The following is a 20707-nucleotide window of genomic DNA, read 5'->3' on the forward strand; positions in this document are numbered from 1 at the left end:
CTCGCATTCAAAATTACAGACAGGGAAAAGTATATACTCGGTGCACAACCAGAACATCACATAGACATTAATAAAACCCCAAAAACCCCCACCCTGCCCATCCCCCCAACCTGGGTGGGCCTTATACCCTGAACTGTTCCAAATTGCAGGAAACGTCATCCAGAGAAAAAACAAAAAGGAAAAAGAAAATGCAGATCCTCTCCCATGGATGTTTAGTTTATTATGTAGACAGTCACCGGAAAGGGGGTCAATGTATGACTAGCAGAGAAGTCCCGGCCAGAGCACAGCAAATCGTGTGCGTGAGAGAAATAAGTAGTAAAGAGGTAGATATTAGGCCAAGGTTATTAAAAAAAAAAAAAAAAAAAGGGGGAAAAAACCTTCAGCAACCATGCCAGCTATTCCGAACAAACTGAAACTTACAGATGGCTGGGTACTACATCCTGCAAAGTGGTCACCGCCACAGTAGAGATGGCTCCCGAGGGGTACAGCGAAATCCACGGTTGTCTCAGACCGCACTATGCCCCTAGTCAAAAAAATGTACATTACCAGCAATCCGGGGAACCAGGTGTGGAGCCAACCCAATAAAGGCACTGAACGAGCATAGAATCCGCTGCGTGGATCGCCGGATACCAGTAGCGAAACTGCACAGGCAGTGGTACCCGAGCTGGGACAGCATTTTGAAGGAAAGACCTCGGGGGGAAGGTGGCACCCGTCATAGATTAACAAAGTCTTCGCCACAGTCCAACTTCAGGCGTCGTAGTAGAAGTGAGTTACTGTGAGTGGGTACAATCTGGCAGGACCAACAATAGTATCGCGTAGTAACCAAGCAGCTGGATACCGCGAAGAGTGCCGACACAAGGATATCCCAAGTCACACAGATGCTCACCATCGCAGCAATACTGTAACAGGTAGGGCTAGCCCGCCGGGAGGAAGCAAGAATGTGTAGCAGAGAAGTCACTCAGGTGAGCCGCGTTAGTAGCCTACTCACTGCATCCATTGTTGTTGGCAGGACGCAAATTAGTCGACATGCTTCGTCCATGTTAGTCATGCGGTGGGCTTCGTCTGGGGGATCGCCCGATATTTTGGAGCATGAGCCAGCGATCTGCCTCCCCAGGGGTCAAAAAGAAATGTGTGCGTTCTTCATACACCACCCGCAACCTCGCTGGATAAAGCATCGCGTAGGGTAGCCCAGCGGCCCGGAGCCGTTTTTTGACATCCAGAAACGAAGCGCGTTGCTTCTGTACTGCTGGGGAATAATCCGGAAACAAAGCAAGTTTTACGCCATTCATGGTCAATTGTCCCACGCGCCGTGCTCCAACCAGTGCTGCGTCACGATCCCTGTAGTTAAAGAAGCGCATAATAAATGGCCGAGGAGGGGCCCCCGGAGGCAAGGGTCGCGTGGGTATGCGGTGGGCTCTCTCTATCACCAGCATGGGAGAGAAGGTGGTATCGCCCAACGTGGTTTTTAGCCAGCTTTCTGCAAACGCTTCAGGGGACTTACCCTCGCTTTGTTCCGGGAGGCCCACAAGTCGCAGGTTATTCCGCCGGTTGCGGTTTTCCAGATCCTCGGCTCGCTCGGTAAGCAGCACTAACTGTCGCTGCAGCTCCGTGATGTTATTCGGCACAGACGCCAGCGTGTCTTCAAGCGATGAGATGCGTGTTTCGGCCTCCGTAGTTCTATCCCGCAAATTCTGCAGGTCCTGTCGCAGTAGCGATATATCAATCTTTATAGTTTCAAGATGGGCGGTAGTCGACGAGTGTGCGCTGGTTATAGCCGTTAATAGCTCAGTATTGAAGGGTTCAGCAGGCCGCTGTGGCGCCTCAGCCATATCTGCTGGCGGGGAGGCCTGGGCACGTCCTGATCACCCGCGTGGTCGGCGTCAGGCTGGGAAGATTGTAGATATTTATCCAGTTTGCTCGTTCCCCCCGCCTTGGACCGGTTGGTATGTTTCCCCATACTTTCCGACACCAGTATCAGTTGGCAAAGCCGTAAAATAAAGTGATTATCTTGCTCAGGATCAGTAATGAGAGAGGAGCCGCTCAAAAACCAGACTGTTCAGATCGCCATCTTGGACACGCCCCCTCGAATACAGAGGATTTTATGTTATGAGCTAAGGGGAACCCTAACTAAATGCTGGATTTCAAAAGGAGACTTGAACCAAACGAGTCTGAAGAAACTCTTATTTTGTAAAAATATTGTAATCAATAATATAAATAAATAGTCATTATTATATTAAATAATAAACAAATCGGCTGATAGATTGCTACAGGCAGGGGAGCTGCAAATGAGTGATTGAAATATCAGTCCCGTGTGGATCTCTTATATAATTGATACCCTACTGCCCGTCCTGTCTTTTGTCTCTTTGTCTGAAAGAGCCACTACACCACTTACATTCATTTTACATTTATAACTTTGCACATGTTAAATGAAAAGTTTAAATTACTTGTCAAATACCTTGCTGCATGAAAACCTGCACTATGCACAAACGTGGAGAGCTCAACCTGATCCCAACACACTTGTTGTCAGTGTAGAGTGCTAATCCGGAAGACCCTTCCCTCGCATAAGGGTCAGTGGGTAAATGCAAAAGAAATTCGGATGCACACCTGTAAATTGTAATTGTGTCCAAACAGTGATTTATTTGAAGCCCAAAGTATACATTACAAAGGGGCAAACACCTGCACTAGTGATAAAACTGAACTTTTAAGTATTCCTTACGGCCAAAGAGTATTTATAATTATCAACCCCCATTAAAGAAAAATCTTGTTTTGTAAGTAGGGTTGGCACCATTTCTGGGCCCAGAAAACAGGCAGGGGCCATATGATGTCAGAGGTGGGGCAGGGGCGGGGCCCAGTGTCGTCGGGGCACAGCCAGTGATGTCATGGGCGGTGACATCAGGGATGGGACTGGTGATGTGGCGATCATCGATTTGAGGATCGTCATGTCATTATTTTTGATGTCCTGTCCGGATTAATTTGGAAGTTTCACTCAAACAGTCCTTCCAAAAAGCGGGCTGTAAAATCCAGACAAGTGGCGACCCTATTTGTAAGTCCATTTACCACTCACTACTACATGTATAGAATCTGTTATCCAAAAAGCACTGAATTACGAGAAGGCCATTTCTCTGTAATAATAAAACAGTACCTTGTACTTGATCCAAACTAAAATATAATTAATCCTTATTGAAGGTCAAATAAGCCCATTGTATTGGATATGTTTAATTGACTTTTTAGTAGACAAAGTAAGAAGATCCAAACTCCTTACATCTTTTTTACTACTTCAAATAAACTTGCATTGTTATCAAACGCAAATGTTTGCTTGTTTATTAAAAAAATTCCGATAAAAATTGTGAAAAAATGGAATACCTCAAATCTTTACTCTATTTATCTTTTTCAATGGGTCGAAAAATTTAGAAAAACTTGCATTGAAAGAACTCTTTAAATTTGCCATAGACAGCTCCCATTGAAGTCTTACATTAAAATTTTTCACGCTTAATAAATATCATACGTGCAAGTTTTTGAAAGCAAAATTTGAATTCAGGAGTTTTAGAACAAAAACATTTGAATCAGGGGAAAATCTGAGAATTTGACCATTGATAAATCACCCCCTAAATCTTGTGTGATTTGAGAAGCAGTCTAATCTGATGAATTAGTTCCTAGACTTCCACAAGCAGGCTAGAACTTTGTGTTCCAACTGAGGACATGGAGTTTTATAACGGGTGTCTGCATACTTTTAGCCAAATATGTGTATGTATATATATATATATATATATAGACAAATACAAGAGTCCTCTGCACTCAACCCATTATCAATATATTTAAGACAGCGACATTTTGTGCATACTGCTACTAAAAAATGCCTTACCCTTTAAACAAAACAGGGATTGTTTGTCCATATATTGCAATATATTTAAGCTGGCCAACTACGTCAAAGTCATCCCATATCTGGCCAGTCCTATGCTCAATTTTATCTGATTCATTAAGAATTCTGTTGCTTCATTATACATTTTACAAAGGGACTTGGTTTTACCTGCAACTTAACTTGCTGCTTTCAAAGTAAACCTCCATACTTGGCTGCCCTTTTATTAGACACCAGTGGGATCACCTGACTATAGCTGGGAAGGGTGGGAGCTACAACATGGAGCTGGTCACTGCTCCTGTATAAACTGTAACAAACAAGGGAAAGTTGTGCTCACCACTATTTTTTAAAACCATTAGGCGGGGGTGCAATGAGGCTGTGACCACAAAATACATATAGTCAAATACAAGAGTCCTCTGCACTCAACCCATTATCAATATATTTAAGACAGCGACATTTTGTGCATACTGCTACTAAAAAATGCCTTACCCTTTAAACCACTCACTACTACATGTTAAACCACTCACTACTACATGTATAGAATCTGTTATCCAAAAAGCACTGAATTACGAGAAGGCCATTTCTCTGTAATAATAAAACAGTACCTTGTACTTGATCGTTGAGTCGTTAAGGTGCCTTTTTTAGACTGATATACATTGTATAAATAGCTGCAGAGGTTTTGTTTACACCATTTGGCAAACTGTGCCAAAGACATCCGAGATGCAGATGCAGCTTGGATTCTCCATCTATTAATTCAATAGAAAGTGCAGACATTCACTAGAATGTTCTATTCATGTCCAAGAGGAACAACAACTGCCAAGGAAAGTGAGTACCAGGCTGCATTCATTGTCAGAACAGTGTAAGTACAAAGTACCAAACAATGTAATAGAAGTGTCAGTTTCACTGTTTAATCTTATTGTTGTAGCAAGACCAAGAAGATAAGGTTATAAAGTCTTTGCTTCTCCTGGTAACATCCCAGACTGAAGAATTAAATTATGTCCGTATTTAGGAGATTTTTTTTCTTTGGAATTAGTTACAGGTATCTGGCTGAACGTTGTAATAGAGAATAACAAGGCATCGTACACCCTGGTAGAAGCTTATTTTTTAAAATGCACACTTGTCATAGGACTGATGTATGTGTTGTTAATCTAAAAACAAATAAATTACTGTTTTGCATAAAAAAGAGCATTAATTCAGGGGATGAAAATATAATTTTGTCTCTTTATAGTCCTGCAGCGTGTCAGGTACCTGCAGGTTACCCGCAAAAACCTATGTGTTGCGGGTAGAAGTTCCGGGTGCGGGTAAAGACGCGGGTTGGCGGTTCTGCAGGGTCGGGGGTCATCTCAATAGCGATATTTACTCCTTTTTTCTGGTCACGTCTACTTCCGATGATGTCACTTCCGGTTTACAATGACAGCACTTCCTGATTCTTGATGGTTGGTGGGTCCGGGTTGCAGATAATGTACTTGCGGGTTGGGTAGCGGTTCCAAGCGGGTAAGAATGCGGGTCCGGATTGCAGGGTACGGGTCGGGTATGGGTCTCAAAAAATTGGACCCACGCAGGACTCTAGTCCCTGGTAAAGCCTCATGTGGAGTATGCAGTGCAGTCTTGGACTCCAGTCCTTAAGAGGGATATAAATGAACTGGAGAGAGTGCAGAGACTAAGTGCAACTAAACTGGTTAGAGGGATGGAAGACTTAAATTATGAAGGTAGACTGTCAAGGTTGGGGTTGATACTAAAATCTAGTATAGATATTGGTATATCATAAGCTATTGTGATACTAAAATCTACAATTAGGTTTAGATATTGGTATATATAGTTTATGTGAGTGTATGGAGGGGTCGGTGTGAGTGTGTGTGGGGGTGCTGACTTTCATTAGGAGGGGTTGAACTTGATGGACTTTGGTCTTTTTTCAAAAGCAGTTTCAAAGCAGTGAACCAAAAAACTTTAGAATTTACTCTGCAGAGTTGTTTGATCATAATTATATGCCAGCTTTCATTAAATCAGGAAAGTCATTGCTTGTATTAGGTTTATAAAATGTAATTGCCCTGTCTATGCATTGCTTTCTTTGACCACTCATGTTGTCTGTGGGTACAAACAGAACCCCTTTAGAATGAACACACCTACAGCTATTGGTTTTGCCACTGGTTTGTGCAAATATATTTATTTTCAGGGTCGGACTGGGGGGCCCAGTGCTGCTGCCTGAGGGCCCCCCTCCGTCTCCACCCGCGGCGCGAGCCCAACCCTGTTTATTTTATAAGAGTGTGGTTGGCTGTTCTTGATACATACCATATTCATAGTAGCAGCAGATAAGAACTGACTCTTTACATTTGGCAGGTGGCAGAAGGGGGTTATCATAGTTGGTCTTATTGCTGCTGGGAGTAGAGGGAGAGTAGATATACAGTGCACTGGATTGTCACTGTTATAGTGAGAAATACATCTGTTTTGTTGGTATCAGAAGGTACACGGGAGAGAAAGACCTTCTACACTTAATTATGACTCTATCAAGAAGACAGACTGATGGACATAGTTGTCTGAGAATCACACACACTCCTTTCAAAAAAAGTTCATATGTTTGATGCTGCTGCAGTATGAGACAATTTCACCAGAGAGGTTCCACAGAACACAAATAATCCAGATGCGGACTGAAACTAAAGGACCAGCAGAACCTACACCTTTTCTTGTTTTTTGAAGGAAAATATCAGAAAGGATGGGTTCTCAGAATAGTGTATAATGTTGGTCTATTAGACCACACCTACAGTAATTTGTGATTCGTGTAACAGAACTATAACACAAAAGAAGCCCCATGGGACTAATGGGCAGCCAGTCAGAGAGAAGAGGGGCTTCTTGGATGAAGCTAAAACAGTAATCTGAGCAATGAATTTTGGAAGAAGACATTCCAGTAGAAAGGTGTCTTTAAAAATGAAGCACATATATCAGAGAACATTGCTAAATGAATGATACCAATAGGGTTGCCATCTGTTTGGTACAGTTCGGTTTTTGTAAAGCCTGTTCGGGTCTGAACTTTCTATTCGGTTTTCAACCTTATGAAACCCGAACAATAATCTGGCCAATACATGAAAAGCATTTAAATACTGAGATACTCACTTTAACATGGCTTAGTTACTATCACGTACAGTTCATTTCCTATTATTACAGAAAAAGCAAGTCAATCAAAAATAAGAAAGTTTAAATTAGCATTGCTGTATTTCACAGCTTTCTGGATAACTGATTTCTGTATAATAGATCTCATAAAGGATTGGGTTTGATCATCAAGCAGAATATAGCTATAGATAGGGGTGCCACCTGTTTGGTTTTGAACTGGGCATCAAATCTTTAAAACATTGGATAGAAATCCAGCCAGTTGCATTTAAGTGATGCAATAACCTTGCCCTGGTCTCATAACTCCACCTACATCATTGTGCCCATCTCTGATGTCATCATGTCTGTTCCTACATCACTGCCTCACCCCCAATGTTATCTGCCCGGCCCCCCAGTGTTCCCATCAGCAAAGGTGGCAACCCTACATACCAATGAGATATTGGAGTTCTTTGTACCCTGATAAAGAGAAACATTGTGATTAAGGAAGCCCATGAATTGTATTGGTATTAACCATTGACAGGGCCGGAACTAGGGGTAGGCAGAAGAGGCAGCTGCCTAGGGTGCAATGATTGGGGGGCGCTGGGCAGCTACCTCTTCTGCCTACCCCTAGACCGAACCCACCTGTAAATCTGTTTACAATAAGCGCCGCACGCTCGAGTGGCGTTTCTGCGCATGCGCGCCGGGAACATCTTTACTGCGCATGCGCGCCGGAAACGCCTTTACTGCGCATGCGCGCCGGGAATGTCATTACTGAGCATGCGCGAGTGACGGGGTAAAGGAAGGGGCGAGCAGGCTGGCTGGGCTGCCTCTGACCATTGACTACATGCAATGCCTGTATTGTTGAACTCATTTACCCTAAAGATTTGAGAGTTGGTTTTCTGCTTCCATAAACACTCTGCCAGTGCAAGATAGGAAGATTTCTGTTTGCCCAACTAATAACATTAGCTTGCCAAAAAACATCCTAAGAGTTGAAGTTTATGTGCCAGACTATATTCTATGGGGCAAATTCCCTAACCGGCGAAAATTCACCAGCGACGGCTTAGCAGCCATCACAACACTTCGCCAGGCGTAAATTTGCTAGGACAACGCAAAGTTGGGTCCAGGGCGCCTAATGGTGGCCTTAACTTCAGCAATTAAAGCAAAGATGCGCTAGCATTGCCTAATTTGCATACGGAAATTATAAAGTTACATGGCCGCATATGTTGCATATGTTAGAAAATGGAGGGGGAACCCGGTTACCCAAAAAAAATGTACGGACCTTTGCAGGCTATCATTCAGAAAAATAGAATAGACGCCAGCGTTTTTTGGGACTTAATGAATTTGCGGAGTTACGTCCATTAGCCAGAGCGAAAATTTGCCTGGCGTTGAGAGTGCGAAGCAACGCTAGCGTCTATCTCCTTCACCAACGAAGTGACGCCTGCGCCCATTAGGAAATCGGCGAAGTTCCTGCGGATGGTAATGCTAGCAAATTGACGCTAGCGTAAGCCACTTCGCCCTTTAGGGAATCTGCCCCTATGTCAGAAGTATTCTTGCTCCGTCTCCAGCCACTACACCACTTACTGCTACCACTGGGTATAACTTCAAATAATGACCCCTGGAACACCACATTGCTTGCTTCAGAAACATCTTGGTAGCAATTGTTTAACCTCAGAACACATGAGCAACTGGACGTACAGTCATGGGGGGAAAAGAAAATTTCTAGGGGCATGGAGTTTTCCAGATAACAGATCTTCCTGTAATTTGGCTCTTCATACCTTAAGTCTACTAGAAAATCATGTAAACATTAAATAAACCCAATAGGCTGATTTTGCTTCCAATAAGGATTAATTATATCTTAGTTTGGATCAAGTACAAGCTACTGTTTTATTTTTACAGAGAAAAGGGAAATCATTTTAAAAAATTTGGATTATTTCATTACAATGGAGTCTATGGGAGACAGTCATTCCATAATTTGGAGCTTTTTGGATAACGGGTTTCGGGATAACGGATCCCATATTTTAATTTGTTACTAAATTACACCGCAAATAATTCACTCTACAATATAAAATGTAATTCCTGAATCAACAAGTGTACTTTGTAAGTTGTAATATTGGTGTATCCTCAGGTCATTTTGCCTGGTCATATGCTTTCTGGCAGGCTGTTGTTTCTCCTACTCAGTGTAACTGAATGGAGTCATGACTTGGATTAGTCAGACTTGGGTTTTTGCTACTGAGTTCTGTCTATGAACATTTTCATTTATCCAGGTGCTGCTATATCTAGTAGAAGTAAATCTCGAGCAACTGGACTTGCTGATTAATCATTGAAGACATTTCACTGCTCATCCGAGCAGCTTCTTCAGTAACTGATGTGTATGATGGCACTCGTCATCATAAAATTCAGCTTTTTGATTCAGAAGCTAACCTGTATAAAAATGCTATTTTCTAGGTACAGGTATGGGTTATGTTATCCGCAAATCCATTATCCAGAATTACAGAAAGGCCATCTCCCAAAGATTCCATTTAAATCAAAAAATTCTGATTTTTAAAATGAATTTTCTTTTTCTCTGTAATAATAAAACAGTAGCTTGTACTTGACCCCAACTAAGATGTAATTCATCCTTATTAGAAGCAACACAATACTCATTTATTTAATTAATTTTAAATAGACATACTGTACAAAGATCCAAATTACAGAAAGATCCCTTATCTGGAACACCTGAGTGTTCTGGATAATAGGTCCCATATAGCTCACCCAGTGCACCCCGATTCCCCAGTCACCAAGCAGAGGGGTGACGGACGCTAAGGGTCAGGGCACATGCTCAGATTCGGGGAGATTAGTCGCCCGACAACAAATTGTGGTGTTTATACAAATGGCCTGCAGGTGTCACTGTGCACATGAGTTATACTTTTACACATAGTACTATCAATACTGCTTAAGAGTGATAGAGTTGGAAGTTACTGTTGTGTAATGGCTGCATGAGTCTGCTAATAAAGCACTGTTATAATCTACTAATCCTTGGCTACCAAAACATAACATATTGGCAACGAGGAGTTATACTCTACTAATCCTCGGCTACCAAAACTTAACACAAATCTCTCTTCATCAGGGTGGCTAATCTCCCCGAACTGCCTCCCACCGGCTGGAATGTAAATCATCGGCGGGAAGGCACTTGGAGCGATTCGTTTTCCAAAGTTGCCGAAGTTTCACTTCGGGCGACTTCGAAAAACGAAGCACTCCAAGTGCCATCCAGATGGCGATTTTCATTCTAGCCAGTGGGAGGCAGTTCTGGGAGATTAGTCACCCTGAAGAAGAGGAGATTTGTCGACTAATCTCCCCGAATCTGAGCATGTGCCCTGACCCTTAAGGCACAGAAGCATGCGTGACATTTTATCTACAGTGATCTCTAGTGGTAAGGAGAAAGAAGTATCCAGTGCAAGACACATCACTGTAGTGCAAAAGTAAACAGATACCACAATATACAAAGGGCACAGAAAGGTTTCAAGAAACAAAACAAGACAGGCATATTTGTAAAGAGCATCAGCAAACACGTCCGTCCAGTTCAGTCCCTTGTTACATAATCCCTGGTTTACTCCTATCATTTGACAGACATGGATACATTCACTTGACTTCCAATGCTTGTTCTCTTAAAGGAGAAGGAAAGGCTAAAATTAAGTAAGTTTAATCAGAAAGGTCTATATAAATACACCAGTAAACCCTCAAAGTAATGCTGCTCTGAGTCCTCTGTCAAAAGAAACACAGCATTTATTTCCTTCTATTGTGTACACATGGGCTTCTGTATCAGACTTCCTGTTTTCAGCATAACCTCCAGGGCAGGGCTTGAGCATGCTCAGTTTGCTCCTCTCCCCCTCCCTGCTGTAATCTGAGCTCAGAGCTGTAAGTGAGCAGGGAGAGATTCAGGCAGGAAGTGATGTCACATCAAGCTTATATGGCAGCTTCTATCCTAAACAAACAGTGTCTAGAGCTGTTTACTCAGGTATGGTAAAGCGTTCTGCAGAATAAATATAGCATTCTAGTTTGCACTATTGTGGCTAATCTGTTGGCAATACACTGCCTTGGAGCTTTCCTTCTCCTTTAAATGATAATGGGGAAATGGATAAAAATGCTACACATATTTATAGGTTAAAGTGGGGGTTTTTTGGGGACTCATGAAAAATGTAACACAGTGATTTTATACTGTAAACAGGTGGCATTTGGGAGGGTATTATTGAAGATTTTTGAGTTATTTAGCTTTTTATTCAGCAGCTCTTTAATTTGCATTTAAAGCAATCTGGTAACTAGTTTAAATTACCCTAGCAACCATGCACTGATTTGAATAAGAGACTGGAATATGAATAGGAGAGAGTCTGAGCAGAAGGATCATGGTTGTCTATGGGAGATGGCCTTCCTGTAATTATGAGCTTTCTGGATAATGGGTTTCCAGATAACAGATCCCTGTACCTGATACCTGTAATGATGATGATGATGATAATAATAATAATTTGCCTTATAGCAGTGATCCCCAACCAGTAGCTCGTGAGCAACATGTTGCTCTCCAACCCCTTGGGTGTTGCTCCCAGTGGCCTCAATGCAGGTGATTATTTTTGAATTCCAGTCTTGGAAACAAGTTTTAATTGCATAAAACCAAAGAATAATGCCAAAAAGAGCCTCCTGTAGGCTACCAGCCCACATAGGGGCTACCAGATAGCCAATCAAAACCCTTATTTGTTACCCTAAGGGACTTTTTCATGTTTATGTTGCTCCCCAAATCTTTTTGCATTTGAATGTGGCTCACGGGTAAAAAAGGTTGGGGAACCCTGCCTTATAGTGTTAGAAGTAAAGGCTGCCCACAGGGAAAGACAAATTGATTGCTGCAGTTATCCTGAAGAGGACGGGGCTATAAAAAAAACCTTTATATAGATAGTCTTATATTTTCCAATCATATACATTATTCTCTATTATAAGTCACCTCTGAGTTCCATGACCATATAGAGGCATAAGGCTAAAGGCTGAGTACTTTTAAGCAGGTCAGGGAACTCCAAAGTGAATTCTATTGTCATCAAAGCGTCAAACTGGGGTGATTGGGGCACACTATGGTTACAACATTAAAGGACCCTGTGTTACCACTCCATAGGCTGCAGGTCTGCATCGGCAGGGACCACCATGTTTTCCGTTGTCCGGCTGGACAAGTCTGAGTTTGTACTCTCATATTTAAGAATAGGGAGGGCTATTGTTTACTATAATACTCAATTTCCAGTGAGTCATGTGACACTAATTACATCACTAAACATTAATTATAACTGATGACATCACTAAGCATTATTTATATAGTGAATAAAGTAACCCCTCTTGTAAATCATAAGGATATTATAAGTTACCGAGGAGTTTCATGACCAGATAAAAACACGAGGCCGAAGGCCTAGAACTCCGAGGTAACTTCGAATATCCTCATATTTTACAACTAGGGGTACTTTATTTATTATAATACACAAATTTTAGTGAGTCATGTGACAGAAATGACATCAGAACTCACCGTTTATAACTGATGACATCAGCTTATAAGGATATAATTTACAAGATATTCATGGCTTTTGTGTATTATATATATAGATATACTGTATATATATATATATATATATGTATGTATGTATTACTACATCTTTCTTTATGAAGTATTCACTGAAAGAATCATGTTAAGAGAAAAATGTACATGCAGAGCTTTATACCAACGGACGTAATCCAATCTATCCAGCCGTTAGATCCCCTAAACATGCAGTGTGTCCAAGGTCTCTTACACATGGTTATACATATATATATAAATATATATATATATATATATCATACATACTTTCTACAGGACTTTGGACCTGAGAGTGTGTTTGGGACCCCAGGGCTCTCACTCTATTAAAACCACTAGACATCAAGGGGCATATTTATCAAGGGTCGAATTTCGAATTGAAAAAGACCAATCGAAATTAAGTTTTTGTGTCGAATAGGTCAGTTTTCTATCGAATAGTCCGTATTCAGCCCAATTCGTACAAATCGAAGGAATAGCGCATTCAATCGAATTCAATTTGAAGTTTTTCTCAAAAAAAACATTGATTTTTCAAAGTCCACCAATTGACTCCAAATAGGTTCTAGGGAGGACCCCCATAGGCTAAAACAGCAATTCGGCAGGTTTTAGACAGCGAATGGTCGAAGTAGGATTTTTAAAGAGACAGTACATAATAAATTTCGATATTCGAATTTTTTAAATTTTTTTCAAATTCAAATCGAATTTGGTCGAAGTACACAAAAAATATCTCGAAATTCACATTTTTTTCATTTGAAAATTCACCTCGACCTTTGATAAATCTGCCCCCATGTCTTATGCAGGATTTCTCCAAAAGGCAGTTATTTTGTTAGATTTTGTTTGTTCTGGAATCATTTATTTGAATGAGCTCTAATTCATCTGCTAGGAAAGGGATTCCCCCTATAAGATATTGGAAATAAACGGTCAATGAATATCTGACACCCAACTGCTGCATGAAGACAGAATGAAGAGAAACAGATGCTGAGAGGAATAATGAGCATAAACTTGATTATTTCAGAAACAATGCAGAATATTTAATTGGTTGTATTTAGAAAGTTTCATATTTCAGTATGATGAAGCTTATATTAAATTATCATTTTCGTGATAGTTCCCCTTTAAAAAATAAATTACCTAGAACCAGAATTGACTCTTGTATTTGGGTAATGGGCCAACCAGAAACTACTCAGGGTGTCATTTTTGTCTGCCACTCTGACTGCCCCCATCCTGACTAGTAAGAATAGACTAGCTATGTACTTTACTGGGATACATCATTTTTGGTTTTGCCTATCATAAACATTTCAGAGCTATGTGGATTTAGGGAACAAGGCTGCTCTCTGAATGAACTTTCATTGTTTTATCTTCCAAGGCAAAATTGTAAACACCAAGAGACCAGCCTTAAGGTAATGACACACAGGGTGAGTCGGGGCATCTTGTTGCCTGAGGCATTTCCAGGTTGGCATTGCTCCTCCATTCATCTCTATGGCAGTGCAGAATAGTGCAGTGTCTGCCCTGTGACTGGCTGAAATGCATTGTGCACAGTACAGTGCTGCCTTTATTAGGTTGACTTGTAGAGTGTCCTCGAGATCAAATATTCCGCTGTCAGGATTTGTTACCCTTGTAAAATGGGCAAAGTAAAGCTAAACATATCTCATGCTGAGCTTTAGTAGTCTACTGGGTACATTTAACCTTACAAGCTGATGAGAGCCTACAGAATCTGTCCTCATAAGAAAAAAAAAATTAACATTTTTGGACAAGATCTTGGGGCTCACTCCTGGAAATGATCTCCGGAGGAGTCATCAGATTTCTTCTCTTTTCTACAGATGTCAGACTTGCAGGTCTGTAGTTTCTAGCCTGAAGCTCTGCTCCTTTTTGACTATTTTCCACACCACTGACACCGTGCTGCATATGATAGCGACTGAATTAAATATATAAGTTTTGCTACAACTGTCTGTAAGCAGTCGCGTAACTACTTGCCAGCGGGCACCCGGGACCCCCTATGAATTGTGCTGTTGGCATGCATGCTGCAAAATCTCCCCTGCCCAGCCTCCCACAATAACTGTTATCATGGCTCCTGTGGGCCCCAAGGGGGTGTGGACCCGGGTACGATTGCACCCTTTGCACCGCTGGTAGTTACGCCACTGTCTGTAAGCAGATATTCTGCACACACATATATATATATATATATATATATATATAAAAAAAAAAAATGACGGCTCAAGTCTAAGAGCCGAAATCTTGAATAAAACCCGTTTTTTCATCACAAAAGACCTATGAGTGTGGATGTTCTTTTTCTCTCTCTCTCTCTGCACCAACATCAGTCTTTCCCATAGGGGCATATTTATCAAGGGTCAAATTTCGAATTGTAAAAACTTCGAAATTTGAATTCCAAAAGACCAATCGAATTTTTTTTGGTTGAATAGGTTTGTATTCGGCCGAATTCTAATTGTTCGAAACAGTGCTGGGCCAAGTCGGCCGGCTGCCCTAGGCAACCCAGTGACTACTCCGCACCCCCCCACACCATTTGCGCATGCGCCGAGGACGCGACGCACAAGTGCGCATGCGCCAAGGAGGAGCAAGTCCGCATGCACCAAGGAAGCGCAAGCATAGCAGGGCCAACCCGGCCAGGCGCCCTAGGCAGCCTGGCGGGCCAAGGCGCCGGCTCTGTGCGCGCTCAACTGCGCATGCGCTCCAGTGCGCTCCAGTGCGCATGCAGGAAATGTGTGCGAGCATGCGCAGAAGCGCATTTTCGCGGAAGATGCCAGTGCCAGCCGAGGAGAGACGGGACCGGACACGCGGTAGGCGACAGAGCAGGTACGTGCCTGGCGCCCCCTCAGCTTTGCGCCCTAGGCCGTGCCTACTCTGCCTACCCCTAGTTCCGGCCCTGAGCGCAAGTGCGCATGCGTCGGGGGTGCACAAGTGCGCAGGGGAGCGAAAAACTGCTACCACTGCTTCTGGAACTAAGGGAAGGCGTCGGAAGAGGTAAGTGCCTGGCGCCCCTCTACCTTTGCGCCCTAGGCACGTGCCTACTCTGCCTACCCCTAGTTCCGGCCCTGGTTCGAAATGAAGGAATAATGCATTCGATTGAATTCGATTCAAAGTTTTGATTTTTCAAAGTCCGCCAATTGACTCCAAATAGGTTCTAGGAGGTCCCCCATAGGCTAAAACAGCAATTCGGCAGGTTTTAGATGGTGAAAGGTCAAAGTCGAATTTTTAAAGAGACAGTACATGATAAATTTTGATATTTTAATTTTCTATTTTTTTTTCAAATTCAAATCAAATTTGTACTATTCCCTGGTCAAAGTACACAAGAAATAGCTCGAAATTCTAATTTTTTTCATTCGAAAATTCACCTCGACCTTTGATAAATCTGCCCCTATAGTGTCTGCTCCCCTGCGTGCTATTAAAAAGATCAATTTCCTTACAGCAGCTCACCCAACATGTGTAAAATTAATAGCCACCTTCAGTTGTCACATGGTCTAAGTTCAGATTTGGTTCAACCAAGACCAAGAATTTGGATAACACTTTTTCAAGAGAAATCTGGTGAATTTTCTCCTGCCGTAATTGCCAGTAGCAGGGAAATTTCTCTAGAGATTTTTTGAGATGAAGAAACGATGTATGTGGAAAATTAGCATGGAGGGTGTTATGTAGATAATGAGATTTAAAAGCGACTGTTCTATCTTTTTAATGGTAGTTCGCCATCCTGAACCTGGAGAAAATTCCTTCTTGAGCTCTTAGTAAATTGGAGAATATTTACTGGAGAAATTTCACCTTGAGAGGAGAAGAGATGGGAATTTACACCGATGCAAGAGAATTTTCTCCACTGCAAAGTTAATTCCCTAAAACATGTTGTATTTTCCCTTTATGATGAGGGGAATCAACGTTTTTTCAATTCGAAATTTGACCCTTGATAAATATGCCCCTTAGTATTAGCCTGTGGGTAAGTGCCCATTTGGCGTGAAATGCGTTAGGCTACACATGTCCTAAAACATTTTTAAACTTAAAGCGTATTTATTACTAGTGGGTCTTTTTCACATATTTTGAATTTCCCAATAGTAGCTGCAGCTTTAAATAAGGAAATTGTGTTTCTATTCCCAAACATCAGTTCAGTTACATATCTGACACAGTAACTGAAACGTTATAATATTTTTACTTGTTACATTATATTAACTGAGCGTCTGAAATGACTGAACTAGAGTCCATTTGAAATGGGTCCATTTTTTGGGACCCGACCCGTACCCACAACCTGCAATCCGCAACCCGTACCCGCAATCTGCATTTTTACCCGCTTGGACCCGCAACCCGACCCGCAAATACCTTATCTGCAACCCAGACCTGCTGACCATCAAGAATCAGGAAGTGCTGTCATTGTAACCCAGAAGTGACATCATCAGAAGTAGACGTGACCAGAAAAAAGGAGTAAATATCGCTATTGAGAAGTCCCGCGGCCCGACCTGCGACCCCCAAACCCGCAGAACCGCCGACCCGCGTTTATACCCACACCTGGAACTTCTATCCGCAACCCGCAGGGTACAGCAGGTTTTTGCGGGTAACCCGCGGGTACCCGACCCGCTGCAGACTGAACTTGATGAGATCATGGTTGAGGCATTTTTCTGCAGTGATGACAATTTTCTAACCCTGACCCTTAACTGGCTGAGAGCACATCATGTGACCTTTATAATATTATTAAATTGAATAAAGTGGATTTCTCTTTAGATTAATTATTTTATCTTTATATTATCTATTGGAAATATTCTTCATTCACTAACAGCTGCAGATGTTCATCATTATAACCAACAATGAGCAATTATTTGTGATGTGCCTAAATAGTGCAAATACCTGGAGAGATCTGGTAACAAATACATGTGACTGACTTACAGCAGGATTCCTGTCCCACTCATGGATACAGGGGCTTCAATAGTATTTAAGAGAGCTTTGCAAAACTTTAATAAAAAGATATACATATATTAAAAAAGAGGGCTTTGCTCTCCCTATGGGGCATATTTATCAAGGGTTGAATTTAAGAGCAGATTTATCAAAGGTCAAGGTGAATTTTCGAATTCAAAAAATGTGAATTCCAAGCTATTTTTTGGGGCAGATTTATGATGGGTCGAATTTCGAAGTAATGGGAGTTTTTTTGAACTCCCATAACTTCGAAATTCGAATTAGAAAAACAATCTACATTTTTCAAAAAATCTTTGGGTGAATAGGTCTGTTTTCGATCAAATTTGAATCGTACGAACAGTGCATCAAACTCGATTCAAAGTTTTTCCAAAGTCCAACAATTGACTCCTAATAGGTTCTAGGAGGTCCCCCATAGGCTAAAACAGCAATTCAGCAAGTTATAGGGGGCGAATGGTCAAAGTCAAATTTTTAAAGAGACAGTATGGGCATATTTATCAAGGGTTGAATTTTGAATTGAAAAAAACTTCGAAATGCAAATTTAAAAAAGACCAAATGAAATTAAGTCAAAGGGTTTTTTTTTGGTCAAATAAGTCCGTTTTCGATCAAATAGGTCCGTATTCGGCCAAATTCAAATTGTCCCCATAGGCTAAAACAGCAATTCGGCAGGTTTTAGATGGCGAATGGTCGAAGTTGAATTTTTAAAGAGTCAGTACGTAAGGGCAGATTTATCAAGGGTTGAATTTCGAGACTTAATAAACCCTCAAATTCGACCCTTGAAGTAAAATCCTTAGAATTCGAATATCGAATTTAAAGGATTTAGCGCAAATGCGAATGATTCAAATGATTTTAAGCGATCGATCAAAGGATTTTTATTTGATCAAAAAAAGCTTAAAGTGCTGGGGAAGGTCCCCATAGGCTAACATTGCAGCTCGGTAGGTTTAAAGTGGCGAAGTATGAAGTATTTTTTAAACAGACGGTACTTCAACTATCAAATGGTCAAATAGTAGAACGATTTTTACTTCGAATCGTTTGAATCATTTCGATTCAATTGAATTCGAATAAATTTGACCCATTCGATGATCGAAGTACCCAAAAAAATACTTAGAAATTCGAATTTTTTTTTCATTCAAATTCTTCACTCAAGCTCAGTAAATCTGCCCCCACATGATAAATTTCAATATTTGAAAATTGGACTATTCCCTAGTCGAAGTACACAAAAATAGCTTTTTTTTTCATTCAAAAATTCACCTCGACTTTTGATAAATCTGCCCCCTACATGATTAATTTCGATATTCGAATTTCGAATATGGACTATTCCCTTTTGCTCGAAATTCACATTTTTTTTTAATTCGAACTTTCACTTCGAGCTTTTATGAATCTGCCTCCACGTGTTAGAATTCCTCATAATACTTTATATCATCACACTTCTACTACAGCAACTTCGCTTTTTCTTTTTTAGCAATACTGACCTCTGAATCGTGATTGTTCTATACAGATATACCTTTACTAACGATAACGAATAAAGTCGAATGAATTCGAATTCTGGGGGCAGAACAGCAGCCGTAGCTCCAAACGGAATTGAAGTTGACAACTGTAGGCAGTCTGCTCAAATGATAATGAGATCATTAATGAATGCCCGGTATTTATATTTACTATTGGTCTCCATTGTCGTATTATTTACAGTTTACATTGTAGCGTCTGGACGCTCTGTCGCATGCGATTAAAACGCACCCTGATCATATCACAGGCGTCGGTGATGATATTGTTTAGTAAGAACGAATGTGTTTTTGCTGTGCTGCTCATACAGAATAGTGACAGGGAACTGACAAACTTTGCCCTCGTGTAACTGAGCTGTAAATGTTATTTATTATCTGCGTTCTGTACAAATAATGAAATGAAAAAAACTCTATAACGTGGGTCAGAATTCAGACGCGTTTCTTATTCCCCAAACATTTATTTTATTCGAATTATTTCACTTTAACAGATCACCTGGGCTGCAGACAAACTCATCGTGAATTCATCTTAAATGAATAACTTTTGTATTTAATTTGAAATTCAGCGACTTGTTTTGATCTTTAACTGCTGGGGTGAAACTTTCTTTTTTATTTAAATGTCTTAAACCGATTTATTATATAGAAAAGTTGAATCTTTGATTCAGTGATTGTTTTGCACAAATGTGTCACAAAACAATTACAACAAAACAATTATAAATAAATATAGAGAGAGAGATTACAGGCAATAATTATGCAGATTTAATGAAACGAAATGAATTCTAAAGAGGCACAACAGAAACTAAATGAATTCCTATATCGAATATCAGCTCCTGCGATTACATCACAACAAAGGCTGACGTCATGTTCCACACTTCAACTGTCAGAAAGATTTCTTCTGCGTTTCATATGGAGCGATGGAATCGTTTTTGCGCTGAGAATTAGCACAAACCATCATCCCTTAACCCCATTTCGTTTTATTAGAACATTGATATAAAAAAAAAAAAATCATTCTATTTGATTTGCTGGGACCTGCTGACAGTTGCTGATCTGGGATTTATTTGTCACCCTGCCCACAAATAAATCGCCCCCATATTATTGTTTATTGGAAATTTTATGAGTTCCAATCTCCCAGCGCAGGCCCATAATATACAGAAGGGAAAAAAACGAATTAAAGGGATTATTTGGCTGAGATTTAATTTTTTTTATATTTTTTTCGTGCTGTTGTTGTGTTTTGCAACTTGCACCAAGGCTGTTTGTGTTATTTCCTTTTGTAATTACAAGTGTCGGTGATTAAGTTCATTCCTGCTGTTTGCTGCAGAGCTGGGGTGGGGGAGGGGCAGGTGGTTTTCTGGCTGGAAGGGAAAGATCACCCCATGAACATCTAAGAGGAGGACATAAAGGAGCCTCAACCCCAGTCCTACACCCCCCACTTCTTGCTCTTATTTAGTCCTGGCACAAGAACACTAAGCCAGAGCCTGGTGGCCGCTGTGATATCTGCACTTCTTACACCTAATCAGCCTCCTGCTCTCTGTCATGTGAGTGAATGGGTTGGAAGATTTAACCACAAGAATTTTAATTAAGTTACTGAGAGAGAGAGACATGGCAGCTCTCTGTCTCCCCGCCCCAGTTGGCAGCCCCCATGGCACAACCAGATCTGCCTTTAAATAAAACAAAAAAAACGTTGCTGCTGGACCAGAACACGGATATTTCCGCTGCCAGTTTGCGACTGTCAGCGCCAATGTACAAAGTGCGGAGGGATCCACAGCGATCAGCCACGAGCGCCGCAGCACTGGGGGTTTTATAGGA

This window comes from Xenopus laevis, chromosome 5L, assembly GCF_017654675.1.
Source record: "Xenopus laevis strain J_2021 chromosome 5L, Xenopus_laevis_v10.1, whole genome shotgun sequence".
Lineage (NCBI taxonomy): Eukaryota > Metazoa > Chordata > Amphibia > Anura > Pipidae > Xenopus > Xenopus laevis.